The sequence below is a fragment of the Schistocerca piceifrons genome, chromosome 2 (assembly GCF_021461385.2).
Source record: "Schistocerca piceifrons isolate TAMUIC-IGC-003096 chromosome 2, iqSchPice1.1, whole genome shotgun sequence".
Lineage (NCBI taxonomy): Eukaryota > Metazoa > Arthropoda > Insecta > Orthoptera > Acrididae > Schistocerca > Schistocerca piceifrons.
In genome coordinates, this window is record NC_060139.1 from 355704575 (window position 1) to 355721440 (window position 16866).

Consider the following 16866-nt stretch of genomic DNA (forward strand, 5'->3'; position numbering starts at 1 on the left):
GTGATCAAAAGCCTTATAAAAATCAAGGAAGGCAAAGGCACAATGTACGTTTGTAACCGCCGCAACCGAGACAACATCCCGATATTCGGCTACTGGTGTCAGAATAGATCTATCATGAAAACAACATTGATGTGCACCAATCACACCCCGAAGAAGAGAAGACAACCGGCTATTGAGCGCTCTAGCAGCTGTCTTATAGTCAAAATTCAGCAATGTGAGCGGACGAAGATTGGCAGCAGATAAACGACCAGAGGACTTCGGGATTAAAACAGTTTTCCCTACTTTAAAATCGGCAGGCACATCCATCCCCCTGACAATCTCATTTAAAATCTGCGTAAAAATGCCACCCAAAAGAGGCCAAAAACGGAGATAAAATTCTTTAGGCAGGCCGTCTGGACCCGGCGATTTACTGGACGGAGAGCGAGCAATAAAATCGAAAACATCATCTACCTGGAACTCCCGGAGAAATTCGCCGTTCGCGTCAGGCGCGATCGTCGCAGTTAGATCCCCAAAGACATCATCCGAAAGAGACTCACCAGAATCATCGGCAGAATATAGACTAGTGTAATACTGATGAAGAGCACGAACCATTTCCTCCTGTGCAATAAGCTGTCGCCCATCATCCACCGTAAGAGAAGAGATGAAGGAGCGACGACGACGAGTCTGATGCCGTAGCAGGTGGTACAAGGATGTCAGTTCACCTTCAACAAGAGAGTGAGGTTTCGACTTAACTCGCAGACCATCCATCTGTCGTCGTTTAAGGCTCAAGAGCTTGGCTTTAATACGACGAACATCATGGATCCGCAGTGGAGAGGTACCCGCCGCGTCATATAGTTCACGCAGGACAGAGTAGTAATATTCATACGTGTTCTTAAAATCACGCGTCCTAGCAGCACAGTAGACAATCAAAGTCTGACGAATCTTGGGCTTGGCAAACGCAGTCCACCAAACCAGCAAGGAGGGGTATCGCGGGACAGAGCGAAGACATCGCTCCCACACGCCACTTATAACATCATCCATAGCACTGTCGGCAAGGTGGGAAACATTTAACATCCACTGGGAACGATAAAGTTTTGCAGGTTGGCGACTAAGATTTACAGTTGCAGTAAAAGCACAATGGTCAGAAAAACTAGTAGGAATAACATCGACAGAAAGAATTTTATCACATAAAAAATCAGATAAATAGAATCTGTCGAGTCTACTGCATGAGGACGCGGTAAAAAACGTATATTTCACCAGGGTTGGATATTTGTGTTCCCAAACATCACGCAGATGCATCGTACGAACTAAGTCATGTAAATCACGGCAATAATTAAAATTGGGGGACTGGTCTGCAGGGCGTAAAACACAATTAAAATCGCCTCCGAGCAGGAGACTCCGAGGACTCTGGCGCAAAAGATAAATAAGCTCTTCTTTATAAAAGCGCGATCGAGCCACAGTGTGACCCGAACCAGAGGGGGCATACAAAACAACGAGGCGGAGATCAAAAAGACGACAACCAATCCCACGGCCAGAGTCAAGGAATTCAATGTCAGTAATAGGAATGCCCTCTCGAAAGAAAAGAGCAGTTCCTGTTGAATATTCCGGCGCGACATTAAAAACAGTTTGAAATCCAGGTAGAGAGAGATCAGAAAACAACACTTCCTGCAAAAACACTACGTCCGCACAGGCGTCGTAAATAAACTGCCGCAAAGAGGCAATGCGAACGTCGGACTCAATACGGTTAACATTTAAGGTAAGAAAGGTGTATGCTTGAACCATAGAGAGAAAAGCGAGAAAACAAATCACCTACACCGACGCACCAGCGTCACAGTCCATAGCAGGGGTGACAGAGGCATCCGAGGGAGGGGGACTGCTACCCCGTTCCGCGGATCCCTTACGTTTCGGTTTTTTACGAACAGCATTAACGTTCGGCTGAACGCGTAACTTGCGTCGGCTGACGGGCAAGGAAACTTCAGCCGCCGGTGACGTAGGAGGGTCAAGTTCTGTATCCGACACCACCCGCGCCGGTCCACATGCGGGATCCGGGGTCGCGGGGGAAACATCCGACAAAACGGAATGGTCAACACCTGCACTAGCTTCCGGCAAACATGGACTGCACGGAGGCGAAACGGGAGCAGGAAGGTCCGAGGCCGCAGAGTTGGAAGGAAGCGGAGCAGCTCCGCTGGCAGAGGTATGGGGCAGCGAAGCAGGAAGTTGTCGTGGCTGCACTTGTTGTGACATCGCAGTCGGTTCGGAAGACGGCGCCAACAGGCCCGACCGACGACCCGACTCGAGAGAAGCTGCGTCGGAGGCCGGAGGGGCGCCAGCAGCCGCCACCGGAACCGCTACCTCAGGAGGGCAGGGAGCAGCTACAGTACACAGTGGCTCGGAGGATGCCGGTCGCTCGGACTGGGGCATCTCAGGGAGATCCTCATCCGTACTATTTCCATCGTGTGGGCGACGCCTCTTATTATTCAAAAGTGGCACACCCACCTGAGGGACAGACGGAACAACATCAGATTTAGCACGCAAAGGAGGAAATTCTGTATCAGGGGTGCGCAAAACCTGTGGAGGGGCGCTACTACCACTGGACTGTGCTACACCAAGAGCAGAACCACCTGCAACGAGGTCAGCGACCGTTAACTTGCGACGCTGTTCGAGAGAATTTTTTAAAACAAAAACTCTCCGCGGACAGTCGGTACGCACGTGACCACTTTCATTGCACAAAAAACAGGTGCCCACCTGACCACTATATGTTACATGGACACGATATCCACCGATCTGCAGGTGAGATGGAATATTCTGCTTAACGTGCATTTCGACTGAACGAATACCACTGTAACATTGCAGGCGATGTTGGCTTGACCAGCGTTCAAGGCGAATGCTCTTTACATCACCATACTTCTGTAGACCCTCCTTAAGATAGACATTATCCACCTCCGGTGGAAGGTTGTAAACACGAACATTGGTATACGTGATGGAAGCATTGGAAAGCAGCACGGTACTTACAGAATCATCCCGATGCCGAAAGAGAACTTGATGACCATATTTAGAAAGAATTTTATCAACCTGAAGTGGGTCCATAAACTTAACAAAGAAAACATACAGTTCGGTATCAAAATAAGCAGTGTGCACCTGATCCGAATGAACACCAAAGGTATCTACCAACCAATCATGAATCTCAAGAGAACTAGGTTGCACATGGCGGGTTGACTTGTCAAAAGCAAAACTAACTGTAGCCTGACGAGGAATAACCTGGGACGACATTTTCAAAATATGCGGTCGAAACCGCTACACAAAAAACACTGAAATAAGGACAGAAAGTAACACAAGGTACGAAACAACGACGGAGAAATACTCTCAGAAGTTGCAACACAACACGTAACAAAAACGATAGTCCACTATACGTAACGCTACGGCGGAGCGGAAGACTAGGCACGTCCACACTGCACGGCGTGTAAAGCGGAACTGCCCCTAGACCAACGAGCCACCTGTCTGGAGCAGTTAAGTTAATCCCAAGTATTGGACCTCACAGGGAACACAAACTTTCACGTGAATTCGCAAGATAAACGCTTTCTGCAGGCAGCACTCACCACTGATGAGAAGAATATTAAAGGCAACGAACAGAAAGCGAAATAACTTCATCGAGCACTGCTTATGATCAGCCGGCAGTGCCTCAGTTTCGGTATGTGGTTTCTCAGGGTTAAGAGAAGGCGAATGCACTAAACAAAAGAACATCGGGAAACCAAGCACCAACTCATAACGAAAAGATTGCACGATATACTGCAAGCAAAATTTCCAGAAGACGGATACTGAAGACGCCGCAGACAACAGAATTATTCTATGCAGTAACGATTATCTAGGAAGCGTGAATTGCATGTGCTGCTCCACCACACAACTTCTTATGATACTGTTTTACTTATTCTAAATTTTCATTACCTCATCGTCTCTAGAATACTGTGTGGTTATCACCTGGTTTCCAACAGCGATAGTAGTAAGTAAATCGACTACAAAGTCTTTCAAAGTAGGTCAGACACAAAAAAAAAAAAAAATCGGAGCTGCGTGTAGCTCATGTCATTCTGCTTTCAAACGTGAATCTCCGGCTGGGAGTAGTGGCGTACTTCTGTAATCCAAGCTTCTGGGAGGCCGTTGCGTGGGAGAGATCTGGAAACAACTACAGATTCGGCCGTTCCACGAGCTCAGGAACGGCCGCGATGCCTTCATCGAGCTCTGCAGATCGACGGACGACAGTGTGGAAATTTCGGCAAGCGGTGGCTAGGGGTTAAGAGAAGCCAAACGCACTAAACACAAGAAAGTCGGGAAACCGAAGCACACAACTCATAACGAAAAGATTGCGGAATGCAGTGCGAAAGCAAAAGTTCGAGAAGACCAACTCTGAAGCCATCGGCGCGCTAGGAATTATTCCGCACAAGAGGCGATCATGTAGGAAGAGCGAGATGAGGCTGTCGCTCGACCACACAATAAAATTTTGCTTAATCCAAATTTGCAATACCGGTTCGACACTAGAATGCTGCGCCTTGGTTCTTCCAAAAGCGGTAGTAATAAGCACGTAGACTGCAGTGTCATTTAGGGTAGTGAGTCAGACATGGAGAGGATATAAGGCGGGTGGAATATGCAACGACAGGGGGCATTGCAGGGCGGCCGCCGGCTCCTTGCGCTGTGGCGCGCCGGTGCCGGCGGCGGCCTGGCTGGGCTGCTGGTGCCTCCATGTAGAGCTGCCGCCGAGCCCAGGCACCGTGCCGCTAACGAAGCGATTGCCTTTAGTGACATCTTTTGCAATAACGACTGCGCGAATCGACGGTATCTCGTAAGGACAGAAAGAGCAGCAGCTGCCGCCGAGCCCAGGCGCCGTGCCTAACACGCAGAAGGTCCCCGGTTGGATTGCGGGCGGAAAGCCGTTTTCGTCGCACTCAGCAAGACACTTGCTACGATCTCTACTGTGACCATTTAAATCAAACGTTCCATCAGCAGGGTGCACATGGCTCAAATGAAACATGAAACGGTTTCAGAACTGGTTGTCGGATTTTAGCGCTGACTTGGAGGCCTGGAAATGCGCGAAACAGCCGCCGCCATGCGATTTGTTGCCACACCGTTGTACAAAACGCAAGGGCTCGTCCGGGATTTGAACCCGGGACCTCCTGCACCCGAAGCAGGAATCATACCCCTAGACCAACGAGCCTATTCGTTCCGAAAACGCACTGCATGTGAATGACGCCACCTTTGATGGTCTCACCATGTAGGGCTGCAGCTCAGCCAGCGTTCTCCCTGTCTGTCGCGGTTGGATTGTTTTTATCGACGTCTTTTACTATAGGAACTTCACGAATCGGAGGGAGCTCGTAGCCGATGCCCTTGCTAACACAGAAGACAAACTGTTGCTATTACGAGTCTCCGGGTGGTACATGAAAACGACCGTCGTTTCCGTGGTGTAGCGGTTATCACGTCTGCTTTACACGCAGAAGGTCCCCGGTTCGATCCCGGGCGGGAACACAACAATTTTAATCTATATTTCGGATTTCATTTCCGAGATGACCTCACGTCCGCGTATGCAGAGACAAGCAATGTCGTATGCTAGACGGATAGGGCGTCATTTTACTGTCAAATACTGTTGCTCTCTTATTGCACCGGTATTTGGTAACTGAGAACGCCCCTAGCTCCATTATGGCTGGCAAAATTTATAATCCGGTTCTTCTGGGCTACTTCAAGTGCGCTTGCTACTGGCTTTCCTGAGCTCACCCTACTCGCCTTGTCACAGCTCTGTCAAAGTGTGATGCTAACTAATAATGAGAAACTCTTAGCCACGCTCAATCTTACATGCCACCCCTTGGTTGTTGCCGTCGCTAGTAAGATGAGGGTAGACTGTCGCACAATTAAGCTGAATCTCCACTCACGGTGCACATATTCCGCAAAGACAACCTTGTTTTCCGTTGCATGCAAAATTACCGTCTGCGTTTCTATCGAATTCCACCTACGTACTTTACTGGTGCCGCATTCTTGTTATATCCACGTGCTATAACAGGCGTCTACTCTTCATTGAGGAGCTGCAACCGGGACTGAGTTCCACCTACTCTTCAGCACGGTCAAAATGGCAGGGCTCGTCCGGGATTTGAACCCGGGACCTCCTGCACACAAAGCAGGAATCATACCCCTAGACCAACGAGCCACCTGTCTGGAGCAGTTAAGTTAATCCCAAGTATTGGACCTCACAGGGAACACAAACTTTCACGTGAATTCGCAAGATAAACGCTTTCTGCAGGCAGCACTCACCACTGATGAGAAGAATATTAAAGGCAACGAACAGAAAGCGAAATAACTTCATCGAGCACTGCTTATGATCAGCCGGCAGTGCCTCAGTTTCGGTATGTGGTTTCTCAGGGTTAAGAGAAGGCGAATGCACTAAACAAAAGAACATCGGGAAACCAAGCACCAACTCATAACGAAAAGATTGCACGATATACTGCAAGCAAAATTTCCAGAAGACGGATACTGAAGACGCCGCAGACAACAGAATTATTCTATGCAGTAACGATTATCTAGGAACCGTGAATTGCATGTGCTGCTCCACCACACAACTTCTTATGATACTGTTTTACTTATTCTAAATTTTCATTACCTCATCGTCTCTAGAATACTGTGTGGTTATCACCTGGTTTCCAACAGCGATAGTAGTAAGTAAATCGACTACAAAGTCTTTCAAAGTAGGTCAGACACAAAAAAAAAAAAAAAAAAAAAAATCGGAGCTGCGTGTAGCTCATGTCATTCTGCTTTCAAACGTGAATCTCCGGCTGGGAGTAGTGGCGTACTTCTGTAATCCAAGCTTCTGGGAGGCCGTTGCGTGGGAGAGATCTGGAAACAACTACAGATTCGGCCGTTCCACGAGCTCAGGAACGGCCGCGATGCCTTCATCGAGCTCTGCAGATCGACGGACGACAGTGTGGAAATTTCGGCAAGCGGTGGCTAGGGGTTAAGAGAAGCCAAACGCACTAAACACAAGAAAGTCGGGAAACCGAAGCACACAACTCATAACGAAAAGATTGCGGAATGCAGTGCGAAAGCAAAAGTTCGAGAAGACCAACTCTGAAGCCATCGGCGCGCTAGGAATTATTCCGCACAAGAGGCGATCATGTAGGAAGAGCGAGATGAGGCTGTCGCTCGACCACACAATAAAATTTTGCTTAATCCAAATTTGCAATACCGGTTCGACACTAGAATGCTGCGCCTTGGTTCTTCCAAAAGCGGTAGTAATAAGCACGTAGACTGCAGTGTCATTTAGGGTAGTGAGTCAGACATGGAGAGGATATAAGGCGGGTGGAATATGCAACGACAGGGGGCATTCCAGGGCGGCCGCCGGCTCCTTGCGCTGTGGCGCGCCGGTGCCGGCGGCGGCCTGGCTGGGCTGCTGGTGCCTCCATGTAGAGCTGCCGCCGAGCCCAGGCACCGTGCCGCTAACGAAGCGAATGCCTTTAGTGACATCTTTTGCAATAGCGACTGCGCGAATCGACGGTATCTCGTAAGGACAGAAAGAGCAGCAGCTGCCGCCGAGCCCAGGCGCCGTGCCTAACACGCAGAAGGTCCCCGGTTGGATTGCGGGCGGAAAGCCGTTTTCGTCGCACTCAGCAAGACACTTGCTACGATCTCTACTGTGACCATTTAAATCAAACGTTCCATCAGCAGGGTGCACATGGCTCAAATGAAACATGAAACGGTTTCAGAACTGGTTGTCGGATTTTAGCGCTGACTTGGAGGCCTGGAAATGCGCGAAACAGCCGCCGCCATGCGATTTGTTGCCACACCGTTGTACAAAACGCAAGGGCTCGTCCGGGATTTGAACCCGGGACCTCCTGCACCCGAAGCAGGAATCATACCCCTAGACCAACGAGCCTATTCGTTCCGAAAACGCACTGCATGTGAATGACGCCACCTTTGATGGTCTCACCATGTAGGGCTGCAGCTCAGCCAGCGTTCTCCCTGTCTGTCGCGGTTGGATTGTTTTTATCGACGTCTTTTACTATAGGAACTTCACGAATCGGAGGGAGCTCGTAGCCGATGCCCTTGCTAACACAGAAGACAAACTGTTGCTATTACGAGTCTCCGGGTGGTACATGAAAACGACCGTCGTTTCCGTGGTGTAGCGGTTATCACGTCTGCTTTACACGCAGAAGGTCCCCGGTTCGATCCCGGGCGGGAACACAACAATTTTAATCTATATTTCGGATTTCATTTCCGAGATGACCTCACGTCCGCGTATGCAGAGACAAGCAATGTCGTATGCTAGACGGATAGGGCGTCATTTTACTGTCAAATACTGTTGCTCTCTTATTGCACCGGTATTTGGTAACTGAGAACGCCCCTAGCTCCATTATGGCTGGCAAAATTTATAATCCGGTTCTTCTGGGCTACTTCAAGTGCGCTTGCTACTGGCTTTCCTGAGCTCACCCTACTCGCCTTGTCACAGCTCTGTCAAAGTGTGATGCTAACTAATAATGAGAAACTCTTAGCCACGCTCAATCTTACATGCCACCCCTTGGTTGTTGCCGTCGCTAGTAAGATGAGGGTAGACTGTCGCACAATTAAGCTGAATCTCCACTCACGGTGCACATATTCCGCAAAGACAACCTTGTTTTCCGTTGCATGCAAAATTACCGTCTGCGTTTCTATCGAATTCCACCTACGTACTTTACTGGTGCCGCATTCTTGTTATATCCACGTGCTATAACAGGCGTCTACTCTTCATTGAGGAGCTGCAACCGGGACTGAGTTCCACCTACTCTTCAGCACGGTCAAAATGGCAGGGCTCGTCCGGGATTTGAACCCGGGACCTCCTGCACACAAAGCAGGAATCATACCCCTAGACCAACGAGCCACCTGTCTGGAGCAGTTAAGTTAATCCCAAGTATTGGACCTCACAGGGAACACAAACTTTCACGTGAATTCGCAAGATAAACGCTTTCTGCAGGCAGCACTCACCACTGATGAGAAGAATATTAAAGGCAACGAACAGAAAGCGAAATAACTTCATCGAGCACTGCTTATGATCAGCCGGCAGTGCCTCAGTTTCGGTATGTGGTTTCTCAGGGTTAAGAGAAGGCGAATGCACTAAACAAAAGAACATCGGGAAACCAAGCACCAACTCATAACGAAAAGATTGCACGATATACTGCAAGCAAAATTTCCAGAAGACGGATACTGAAGACGCCGCAGACAACAGAATTATTCTATGCAGTAACGATTATCTAGGAACCGTGAATTGCATGTGCTGCTCCACCACACAACTTCTTATGATACTGTTTTACTTATTCTAAATTTTCATTACCTCATCGTCTCTAGAATACTGTGTGGTTATCACCTGGTTTCCAACAGCGATAGTAGTAAGTAAATCGACTACAAAGTCTTTCAAAGTAGGTCAGACACAAAAAAAAAAAAAAAAAAAAAATCGGAGCTGCGTGTAGCTCATGTCATTCTGCTTTCAAACGTGAATCTCCGGCTGGGAGTAGTGGCGTACTTCTGTAATCCAAGCTTCTGGGAGGCCGTTGCGTGGGAGAGATCTGGAAACAACTACAGATTCGGCCGTTCCACGAGCTCAGGAACGGCCGCGATGCCTTCATCGAGCTCTGCAGATCGACGGACGACAGTGTTGAAATTTCGGCAAGCGGTGGCTAGGGGTTAAGAGAAGCCAAACGCACTAAACACAAGAAAGTCGGGAAACCGAAGCACACAACTCATAACGAAAAGATTGCGGAATGCAGTGCGAAAGCAAAAGTTCGAGAAGACCAACTCTGAAGCCATCGGCGCGCTAGGAATTATTCCGCACAAGAGGCGATCATGTAGGAAGAGCGAGATGAGGCTGTCGCTCGACCACACAATAAAATTTTGCTTAATCCAAATTTGCAATACCGGTTCGACACTAGAATGCTGCGCCTTGGTTCTTCCAAAAGCGGTAGTAATAAGCACGTAGACTGCAGTGTCATTTAGGGTAGTGAGTCAGACATGGAGAGGATATAAGGCGGGTGGAATATGCAACGACAGGGGGCATTCCAGGGCGGCCGCCGGCTCCTTGCGCTGTGGCGCGCCGGTGCCGGCGGCGGCCTGGCTGGGCTGCTGGTGCCTCCATGTAGAGCTGCCGCCGAGCCCAGGCACCGTGCCGCTAACGAAGCGAATGCCTTTAGTGACATCTTTTGCAATAGCGACTGCGCGAATCGACGGTATCTCGTAAGGACAGAAAGAGCAGCAGCTGCCGCCGAGCCCAGGCGCCGTGCCTAACACGCAGAAGGTCCCCGGTTGGATTGCGGGCGGAAAGCCGTTTTCGTCGCACTCAGCAAGACACTTGCTACGATCTCTACTGTGACCATTTAAATCAAACGTTCCATCAGCAGGGTGCACATGGCTCAAATGAAACATGAAACGGTTTCAGAACTGGTTGTCGGATTTTAGCGCTGACTTGGAGGCCTGGAAATGCGCGAAACAGCCGCCGCCATGCGATTTGTTGCCACACCGTTGTACAAAACGCAAGGGCTCGTCCGGGATTTGAACCCGGGACCTCCTGCACCCGAAGCAGGAATCATACCCCTAGACCAACGAGCCTATTCGTTCCGAAAACGCACTGCATGTGAATGACGCCACCTTTGATGGTCTCACCATGTAGGGCTGCAGCTCAGCCAGCGTTCTCCCTGTCTGTCGCGGTTGGATTGTTTTTATCGACGTCTTTTACTATAGGAACTTCACGAATCGGAGGGAGCTCGTAGCCGATGCCCTTGCTAACACAGAAGACAAACTGTTGCTATTACGAGTCTCCGGGTGGTACATGAAAACGACCGTCGTTTCCGTGGTGTAGCGGTTATCACGTCTGCTTTACACGCAGAAGGTCCCCGGTTCGATCCCGGGCGGGAACACAACAATTTTAATCTATATTTCGGATTTCATTTCCGAGATGACCTCACGTCCGCGTATGCAGAGACAAGCAATGTCGTATGCTAGACGGATAGGGCGTCATTTTACTGTCAAATACTGTTGCTCTCTTATTGCACCGGTATTTGGTAACTGAGAACGCCCCTAGCTCCATTATGGCTGGCAAAATTTATAATCCGGTTCTTCTGGGCTACTTCAAGTGCGCTTGCTACTGGCTTTCCTGAGCTCACCCTACTCGCCTTGTCACAGCTCTGTCAAAGTGTGATGCTAACTAATAATGAGAAACTCTTAGCCACGCTCAATCTTACATGCCACCCCTTGGTTGTTGCCGTCGCTAGTAAGATGAGGGTAGAGTGTCGCACAATTAAGCTGAATCTCCACTCACGGTGCACATATTCCGCAAAGACAACCTTGTTTTCCGTTGCATGCAAAATTACCGTCTGCGTTTCTATCGAATTCCACCTACGTACTTTACTGGTGCCGCATTCTTGTTATATCCACGTGCTATAACAGGCGTCTACTCTTCATTGAGGAGCTGCAACCGGGACTGAGTTCCACCTACTCTTCAGCACGGTCAAAATGGCAGGGCTCGTCCGGGATTTGAACCCGGGACCTCCTGCACACAAAGCAGGAATCATACCCCTAGACCAACGAGCCACCTGTCTGGAGCAGTTAAGTTAATCCCAAGTATTGGACCTCACAGGGAACACAAACTTTCACGTGAATTCGCAAGATAAACGCTTTCTGCAGGCAGCACTCACCACTGATGAGAAGAATATTAAAGGCAACGAACAGAAAGCGAAATAACTTCATCGAGCACTGCTTATGATCAGCCGGCAGTGCCTCAGTTTCGGTATGTGGTTTCTCAGGGTTAAGAGAAGGCGAATGCACTAAACAAAAGAACATCGGGAAACCAAGCACCAACTCATAACGAAAAGATTGCACGATATACTGCAAGCAAAATTTCCAGAAGACGGATACTGAAGACGCCGCAGACAACAGAATTATTCTATGCAGTAACGATTATCTAGGAAACGTGAATTGCATGTGCTGCTCCACCACACAACTTCTTATGATACTGTTTTACTTATTCTAAATTTTCATTACCTCATCGTCTCTAGAATACTGTGTGGTTATCACCTGGTTTCCAACATCGATAGTAGTAAGTAAATCGACTACAAAGTCTTTCAAAGTAGGTCAGACACAAAAAAAAAAAAAAAAAAAATCGGAGCTGCGTGTAGCTCATGTCATTCTGCTTTCAAACGTGAATCTCCGGCTGGGAGTAGTGGCGTACTTCTGTAATCCAAGCTTCTGGGAGGCCGTTGCGTGGGAGAGATCTGGAAACAACTACAGATTCGGCCGTTCCACGAGCTCAGGAACGGCCGCGATGCCTTCATCGAGCTCTGCAGATCGACGGACGACAGTGTGGAAATTTCGGCAAGCGGTGGCTAGGGGTTAAGAGAAGCCAAACGCACTAAACACAAGAAAGTCGGGAAACCGAAGCACACAACTCATAACGAAAAGATTGCGGAATGCAGTGCGAAAGCAAAAGTTCGAGAAGACCAACTCTGAAGCCATCGGCGCGCTAGGAATTATTCCGCACAAGAGGCGATCATGTAGGAAGAGCGAGATGAGGCTGTCGCTCGACCACACAATAAAATTTTGCTTAATCCAAATTTGCAATACCGGTTCGACACTAGAATGCTGCGCCTTGGTTCTTCCAAAAGCGGTAGTAATAAGCACGTAGACTGCAGTGTCATTTAGGGTAGTGAGTCAGACATGGAGAGGATATAAGGCGGGTGGAATATGCAACGACAGGGGGCATTCCAGGGCGGCCGCCGGCTCCTTGCGCTGTGGCGCGCCGGTGCCGGCGGCGGCCTGGCTGGGCTGCTGGTGCCTCCATGTAGAGCTGCCGCCGAGCCCAGGCACCGTGCCGCTAACGAAGCGAATGCCTTTAGTGACATCTTTTGCAATAGCGACTGCGCGAATCGACGGTATCTCGTAAGGACAGAAAGAGCAGCAGCTGCCGCCGAGCCCAGGCGCCGTGCCTAACACGCAGAAGGTCCCCGGTTGGATTGCGGGCGGAAAGCCGTTTTCGTCGCACTCAGCAAGACACTTGCTACGATCTCTACTGTGACCATTTAAATCAAACGTTCCATCAGCAGGGTGCACATGGCTCAAATGAAACATGAAACGGTTTCAGAACTGGTTGTCGGATTTTAGCGCTGACTTGGAGGCCTGGAAATGCGCGAAACAGCCGCCGCCATGCGATTTGTTGCCACACCGTTGTACAAAACGCAAGGGCTCGTCCGGGATTTGAACCCGGGACCTCCTGCACCCGAAGCAGGAATCATACCCCTAGACCAACGAGCCTATTCGTTCCGAAAACGCACTGCATGTGAATGACGCCACCTTTGATGGTCTCACCATGTAGGGCTGCAGCTCAGCCAGCGTTCTCCCTGTCTGTCGCGGTTGGATTGTTTTTATCGACGTCTTTTACTATAGGAACTTCACGAATCGGAGGGAGCTCGTAGCCGATGCCCTTGCTAACACAGAAGACAAACTGTTGCTATTACGAGTCTCCGGGTGGTACATGAAAACGACCGTCGTTTCCGTGGTGTAGCGGTTATCACGTCTGCTTTACACGCAGAAGGTCCCCGGTTCGATCCCGGGCGGGAACACAACAATTTTAATCTATATTTCGGATTTCATTTCCGAGATGACCTCACGTCCGCGTATGCAGAGACAAGCAATGTCGTATGCTAGACGGATAGGGCGTCATTTTACTGTCAAATACTGTTGCTCTCTTATTGCACCGGTATTTGGTAACTGAGAACGCCCCTAGCTCCATTATGGCTGGCAAAATTTATAATCCGGTTCTTCTGGGCTACTTCAAGTGCGCTTGCTACTGGCTTTCCTGAGCTCACCCTACTCGCCTTGTCACAGCTCTGTCAAAGTGTGATGCTAACTAATAATGAGAAACTCTTAGCCACGCTCAATCTTACATGCCACCCCTTGGTTGTTGCCGTCGCTAGTAAGATGAGGGTAGACTGTCGCACAATTAAGCTGAATCTCCACTCACGGTGCACATATTCCGCAAAGACAACCTTGTTTTCCGTTGCATGCAAAATTACCGTCTGCGTTTCTATCGAATTCCACCTACGTACTTTACTGGTGCCGCATTCTTGTTATATCCACGTGCTATAACAGGCGTCTACTCTTCATTGAGGAGCTGCAACCGGGACTGAGTTCCACCTACTCTTCAGCACGGTCAAAATGGCAGGGCTCGTCCGGGATTTGAACCCGGGACCTCCTGCACACAAAGCAGGAATCATACCCCTAGACCAACGAGCCACCTGTCTGGAGCAGTTAAGTTAATCCCAAGTATTGGACCTCACAGGGAACACAAACTTTCACGTGAATTCGCAAGATAAACGCTTTCTGCAGGCAGCACTCACCACTGATGAGAAGAATATTAAAGGCAACGAACAGAAAGCGAAATAACTTCATCGAGCACTGCTTATGATCAGCCGGCAGTGCCTCAGTTTCGGTATGTGGTTTCTCAGGGTTAAGAGAAGGCGAATGCACTAAACAAAAGAACATCGGGAAACCAAGCACCAACTCATAACGAAAAGATTGCACGATATACTGCAAGCAAAATTTCCAGAAGACGGATACTGAAGACGCCGCAGACAACAGAATTATTCTATGCAGTAACGATTATCTAGGAACCGTGAATTGCATGTGCTGCTCCACCACACAACTTCTTATGATACTGTTTTACTTATTCTAAATTTTCATTACCTCATCGTCTCTAGAATACTGTGTGGTTATCACCTGGTTTCCAACAGCGATAGTAGTAAGTAAATCGACTACAAAGTCTTTCAAAGTAGGTCAGACACAAAAAAAAAAAAAAAAAAAAATCGGAGCTGCGTGTAGCTCATGTCATTCTGCTTTCAAACGTGAATCTCCGGCTGGGAGTAGTGGCGTACTTCTGTAATCCAAGCTTCTGGGAGGCCGTTGCGTGGGAGAGATCTGGAAACAACTACAGATTCGGCCGTTCCACGAGCTCAGGAACGGCCGCGATGCCTTCATCGAGCTCTGCAGATCGACGGACGACAGTGTGGAAATTTCGGCAAGCGGTGGCTAGGGGTTAAGAGAAGCCAAACGCACTAAACACAAGAAAGTCGGGAAACCGAAGCACACAACTCATAACGAAAAGATTGCGGAATGCAGTGCGAAAGCAAAAGTTCGAGAAGACCAACTCTGAAGCCATCGGCGCGCTAGGAATTATTCCGCACAAGAGGCGATCATGTAGGAAGAGCGAGATAAGGCTGTCGCTCGACCACACAATAAAATTTTGCTTAATCCAAATTTGCAATACCGGTTCGACACTAGAATGCTGCGCCTTGGTTCTTCCAAAAGCGGTAGTAATAAGCACGTAGACTGCAGTGTCATTTAGGGTAGTGAGTCAGACATGGAGAGGATATAAGGCGGGTGGAATATGCAACGACAGGGGGCATTCCAGGGCGGCCGCCGGCTCCTTGCGCTGTGGCGCGCCGGTGCCGGCGGCGGCCTGGCTGGGCTGCTGGTGCCTCCATGTAGAGCTGCCGCCGAGCCCAGGCACCGTGCCGCTAACGAAGCGAATGCCTTTAGTGACATCTTTTGCAATAGCGACTGCGCGAATCGACGGTATCTCGTAAGGACAGAAAGAGCAGCAGCTGCCGCCGAGCCCAGGCGCCGTGCCTAACACGCAGAAGGTCCCCGGTTGGATTGCGGGCGGAAAGCCGTTTTCGTCGCACTCAGCAAGACACTTGCTACGATCTCTACTGTGACCATTTAAATCAAACGTTCCATCAGCAGGGTGCACATGGCTCAAATGAAACATGAAACGGTTTCAGAACTGGTTGTCGGATTTTAGCGCTGACTTGGAGGCCTGGAAATGCGCGAAACAGCCGCCGCCATGCGATTTGTTGCCACACCGTTGTACAAAACGCAAGGGCTCGTCCGGGATTTGAACCCGGGACCTCCTGCACCCGAAGCAGGAATCATACCCCTAGACCAACGAGCCTATTCGTTCCGAAAACGCACTGCATGTGAATGACGCCACCTTTGATGGTCTCACCATGTAGGGCTGCAGCTCAGCCAGCGTTCTCCCTGTCTGTCGCGGTTGGATTGTTTTTATCGACGTCTTTTACTATAGGAACTTCACGAATCGGAGGGAGCTCGTAGCCGATGCCCTTGCTAACACAGAAGACAAACTGTTGCTATTACGAGTCTCCGGGTGGTACATGAAAACGACCGTCGTTTCCGTGGTGTAGCGGTTATCACGTCTGCTTTACACGCAGAAGGTCCCCGGTTCGATCCCGGGCGGGAACACAACAATTTTAATCTATATTTCGGATTTCATTTCCGAGATGACCTCACGTCCGCGTATGCAGAGACAAGCAATGTCGTATGCTAGACGGATAGGGCGTCATTTTACTGTCAAATACTGTTGCTCTCTTATTGCACCGGTATTTGGTAACTGAGAACGCCCCTAGCTCCATTATGGCTGGCAAAATTTATAATCCGGTTCTTCTGGGCTACTTCAAGTGCGCTTGCTACTGGCTTTCCTGAGCTCACCCTACTCGCCTTGTCACAGCTCTGTCAAAGTGTGATGCTAACTAATAATGAGAAACTCTTAGCCACGCTCAATCTTACATGCCACCCCTTGGTTGTTGCCGTCGCTAGTAAGATGAGGGTAGACTGTCGCACAATTAAGCTGAATCTCCACTCACGGTGCACATATTCCGCAAAGACAACCTTGTTTTCCGTTGCATGCAAAATTACCGTCTGCGTTTCTATCGAATTCCACCTACGTACTTTACTGGTGCCGCATTCTTGTTATATCCACGTGCTATAACAGGCGTCTACTCTTCATTGAGGAGCTGCAACCGGGACTGAGTTCCACCTACTCTT

General features: G+C 49.3%; 14 non-coding genes across 14 annotated transcripts; 5 read left to right on the top strand and 9 right to left on the bottom strand.

Moving 5' to 3' along the window:
* Positions 1-5110: 5110 nt before the first annotated feature.
* On the bottom strand, positions 5111-5182 carry Trnap-cgg. The gene has a single exon. It is a non-coding gene; the product is annotated as a tRNA-Pro (tRNA).
* Positions 5183-5417: 235 nt separating this feature from the next.
* Trnav-uac lies at positions 5418-5490 on the top strand. The gene has a single exon. It is a non-coding gene; the product is annotated as a tRNA-Val (tRNA).
* A 601-nt stretch (positions 5491-6091) lies between these two features.
* Trnat-ugu lies at positions 6092-6163 on the bottom strand. Its single transcript has one exon. It is a non-coding gene; the product is annotated as a tRNA-Thr (tRNA).
* Positions 6164-7810: 1647 nt separating this feature from the next.
* Trnap-cgg lies at positions 7811-7882 on the bottom strand. The gene has a single exon. It is a non-coding gene; the product is annotated as a tRNA-Pro (tRNA).
* A 235-nt stretch (positions 7883-8117) lies between these two features.
* On the top strand, positions 8118-8190 carry Trnav-uac. The gene has a single exon. It is a non-coding gene; the product is annotated as a tRNA-Val (tRNA).
* A 601-nt stretch (positions 8191-8791) lies between these two features.
* Trnat-ugu lies at positions 8792-8863 on the bottom strand. Its single transcript has one exon. It is a non-coding gene; the product is annotated as a tRNA-Thr (tRNA).
* A 1646-nt stretch (positions 8864-10509) lies between these two features.
* Trnap-cgg lies at positions 10510-10581 on the bottom strand. Its single transcript has one exon. It is a non-coding gene; the product is annotated as a tRNA-Pro (tRNA).
* Positions 10582-10816: 235 nt separating this feature from the next.
* Trnav-uac lies at positions 10817-10889 on the top strand. The gene has a single exon. It is a non-coding gene; the product is annotated as a tRNA-Val (tRNA).
* A 601-nt stretch (positions 10890-11490) lies between these two features.
* On the bottom strand, positions 11491-11562 carry Trnat-ugu. Its single transcript has one exon. It is a non-coding gene; the product is annotated as a tRNA-Thr (tRNA).
* Positions 11563-13206: 1644 nt separating this feature from the next.
* Positions 13207-13278, bottom strand: Trnap-cgg. Its single transcript has one exon. It is a non-coding gene; the product is annotated as a tRNA-Pro (tRNA).
* A 235-nt stretch (positions 13279-13513) lies between these two features.
* Trnav-uac lies at positions 13514-13586 on the top strand. Its single transcript has one exon. It is a non-coding gene; the product is annotated as a tRNA-Val (tRNA).
* A 601-nt stretch (positions 13587-14187) lies between these two features.
* Trnat-ugu lies at positions 14188-14259 on the bottom strand. Its single transcript has one exon. It is a non-coding gene; the product is annotated as a tRNA-Thr (tRNA).
* A 1645-nt stretch (positions 14260-15904) lies between these two features.
* Trnap-cgg lies at positions 15905-15976 on the bottom strand. Its single transcript has one exon. It is a non-coding gene; the product is annotated as a tRNA-Pro (tRNA).
* Positions 15977-16211: 235 nt separating this feature from the next.
* Trnav-uac lies at positions 16212-16284 on the top strand. Its single transcript has one exon. It is a non-coding gene; the product is annotated as a tRNA-Val (tRNA).
* The last annotated feature ends 582 nt before the right edge of the window (positions 16285-16866 follow it).